The sequence below is a fragment of the Dipodomys spectabilis genome, unplaced genomic scaffold, assembly GCF_019054845.1.
Source record: "Dipodomys spectabilis isolate Male_0828 unplaced genomic scaffold, ASM1905484v1 ptg001984l, whole genome shotgun sequence".
Classification (NCBI taxonomy): domain Eukaryota; kingdom Metazoa; phylum Chordata; class Mammalia; order Rodentia; family Heteromyidae; genus Dipodomys; species Dipodomys spectabilis.
This window is the reverse complement of record NW_024872661.1, coordinates 8,566-12,158: the sequence shown is the minus strand read 5'-3', so window position 1 is coordinate 12,158 and position 3,593 is coordinate 8,566. Positions and strand designations below refer to the sequence as shown.

Here is a 3,593-nt window from a genome sequence, read left to right as displayed (position 1 = left end):
TAGGCTTATTTAACTAATCTAAAGGTAATAGAACTGGTTCATTGGTACCTGGAAACTAAAGTATGGTATTGAATGAACAAAGCATACACATATAATGGAATATTAATTGGTTTGGAACGTTTTATTCAAAACAAATTTATTAAAAAATGGACATATCTGTTATCATGGTTAGTGTGTCTAGGTTTTAATCATAATTTGTCTTCTAAGCACTTAAAGACTAGCTTTTGTAAGCAACAGCAAATCAACCCCTTTCAACATCACTCCTACTTTAATTGACAAAATGAAGAAATCTCTGAAAACAACACGGAAATAATTTCAGGCTTAGACTTCAGCATGAATGGTATCACCGTGCCCTTTCCCTCTAAAACACAGCTATGTTCGTTTTAGAGAGAACATTCTACTCCTAATGACGGTGGGGAAAAATGTAGTTTGTCTCAAAGCTTTTTCTTGTCAGCCAACAGCGTGGACAGAATAGGAATCAGGAGTGGAATACAAAGGGTTTGTGGTCAGATAATCAGATTATTTCTGAGCTTTGTAAACAGACATTTGGTGTTGTAATCTGTAAATGTGGAGAACAGATATTCTGATTTCCAGTGCTTCCTCCTAGAGTTTAAACTTCAAAAGAACAACTTCCAAATTACTTTTAGCTTAGCCTACCCAAATGAGCTGCAGTGCCAACACAGGTGGGCAGCCGGGCACCAGTGGCTCACTCCTGCAATCCCAGCTCCTCAGAAGGCTAAGGTCTGAAGATCATGGTTCAAGCTAGCCTGGGCAGGGAAGTCAATAAGATTCTTGTAAGGTCCACCCTGGGAAGGCAGAGCAGACTCCTCCCTCCTCTTGGTTAAGTCTCCGCCCAATAGCTGTGTCACCCAGGTAACCAACACAGGTGGAGACAATCACCTCCCCCCCTTCCTGTGTTCGCATACCCAGCCGGTGTGGCCACACCTTCTTCTGCCCTTAGCTTGCCTGTGGTTCAACCCTCTTTTATTCCTGCTGCTTGGGCTTCCAACTTGACCAGAAGCAGCCTGCAAAGAAACCTTTTCTTTGCCTGAATACCACGTGCTACTCTCTTTCCTTGGCTGCCAATTTAATTTACCCAACAAAGCAGAATTCTAGGACTCAAAGCCAGGTCCAGATGCAGTTCTCATGAGCAATGTGTATTTGCATTTCCTCTCTTTGCCCTTTTTGTTAGGGGTAGAGGGAAGAAAATACATTTGCTGCTTTGAAATGCCTATAAATTGTGTTTTCCAAATTCTAGAAATCCCAGAGAATGTTTATTTCCACTTTGATTATAATAAAGCAGTCTTGGACAAATAGAAGTCAACAGCTGTCAGCCAGACTTTCTGCCTTTTTAGGAGAAATTTAAATTCATGCTGATTTAATCTCTGGACGTGGAGTGACTCTCTGAGGAAAAAACTAGATCACAAATAGAAATATCAATATATTTGACTGCATGGGAATAAAACAGCTCATATGTTCAAAGCAGAACACAATTAAAGGCACAGTATTTAGCCACAAGTGGGTGCAAAGGATACACAGTTTTAATATTTAACAAGGTTATATAATAAAAGAAGAATCACTCAGTAGAAAATGATGGGGAAGTTCAGGAAGCCAGCAGAGGGGCCTGGGTTGAAGTGTGGAGCTCAGCATGTCCTCAGCCCCTCAGTGGGTTCTGAAAACACCACTGTCTTCAAACACCATGAGACCACAGGCTGTCACACTGCTGGTGAAATGAGCCCATTCTTTTCTTCAACTGGTTGGAATTAGAGTGTGGGAAATACTTTGTTTTAGAATACTGTCCACATAAAATATTTTAAAACAAGTGGGTTTAAAGGGAAAAGCTTCAACTTGACAAAAATCATCTTGTTAGAAAACGTAAGTCATTTCGGGGTGTTTTTTCCTTTTAAAACTTCTATAGACACGTACATGCACACACACACACACACACACACACACACACACAAACACATGTCTACACACTAATTAGCTGCTCTTCAGGGAGATGTTTTCCTTTGTGAATGGAACAAGTTTGGGGAGGACAATAAACTTGCTTTGCTTTAAAAAAAAAAAAGAAAGCAAAAATTCTTGCAGCCATCTGCAGAGAATGAGCAATATACTTCTTTAGACTCCACAGATCAATGTAATTACTTCAGAAGACAGATCAATGTGATTCCTTTTGAATGCCTAACTGAAATATCAGCTCTTCCTTCCTGAAGAGCCATTCCCTTTACTTCTCATAAATACAGTTTTCAGATTCTGCAAAGCTGAAACTACTTTTTCGAATGTCCTGTTACACATAGAATTTGAATTTTCTTGGACTGAGAGTAACTTATCAAACATATCTCAGGAGATTCTTTTTTTCCCTGGGTAAAACCTTTAGAACCCTTCAACATACACTGTTTAAGAAGCAGACAAATGCCGGGTGCCAGTGACTCATGCCTATAATCCTAGCTACTCAAGGGGCTGTGAGATCTGAGGATCATGGTTCAAAGCCAGCCCCGGCAGGAAAGTCCTTGAGACTCTTATCTCCAATAAACCACTAGAAAACCGGAAGTGGCGCTGTGGCTCAAGCTGTAGAGCGCTCACCTTGAGCTGAAGAGCTGAGGGACAGCGCCCAGGCCCAGAGTTCAAGCCTCATGACCGACAGAAAAAAGAAAAAGAAAAAAAAAGAAGAAGCAGGCAAAAGAGTCAGAACATTAGGAACTTTCCCATCAGCTGCGTTTTTTTCCTAATAGAAAACAGATCTGGGCTCTCCGCTCCCGCAGCCGCGACATCATGAGCCACGGGAAGAGAACCGACATGCTCCAGGAGGTGGCCGCCGCAGCCCTGGGCTTCCTCTCCAGCCTCCTGCGCACCCGCGGCCGCTGAGCGAGCGGAGGCTCATGGTGCTCAGCGGGGCGCTCCAGGAGGCACTAACCGAGCACTACAAACACCACTGGTTTCCAGAAAAGCCAGCCAAGGGCGCAGGCTACCGCTGTATCCGCATCAACCACCAGATGGACCCCATCATCAGCAAGGTGGCCAGCCAGATGGGGCTCAGCCAGCCCCAGCTGCACCAGCTGCTGCCCAGCCAGCTGACCCTGTGGGGGGACCCCTCTGAGGTGTCTTAGCGCATCGGGGAGGATGGCTCCATCCGTGTCCTCTACGAGGAGGCCCCGGTGGCCGCCTCCTACGGGCTGCTCACCTGCAAGAACCAAATGATGCTGGGCAGGAGAAGCCCCTCGAAGAACTAGGTGATGGCGGTCTCCAGCTAGATGGCCGCGCCGACCCACCCTGGCACGCTACTGTCCTCATGCTGACGTGACAACAGGCCACCATGCCTCAACCTGGGGAACTGTATTTTTAAATGAAGAGCTATTTATATAGAGATATATATTATTTTTTTTAAGAAAAGAGAGGGGAAAAAAAGTTGTTTTTTTGTTGTTGTTTTTTTTAAGGAAAGAAAAATCCTTCATGGGAGCTGCGTGGAAGTGGCCTCCCCCAGGTGCCTTTGGAGAGAATATTATGTGCTTGGGTCTGTGAGCCAGTAACTACCTAGGGAGTAGTTGGGAGTTGGCCTAGCAAAATTGAGGGGTGAAGCCTAGCTGACACCC

The 3,593-nt window shown here is 44.6% G+C and overlaps 1 pseudogene; it reads left to right on the top strand.

The window, feature by feature from the left end:
• The first annotated feature begins 2,775 nt into the window (after positions 1 to 2,775).
• LOC122103161 lies at positions 2,776 to 3,254 on the top strand (annotated as a pseudogene).
• Positions 3,255 to 3,593: the final 339 nt, after the last annotated feature.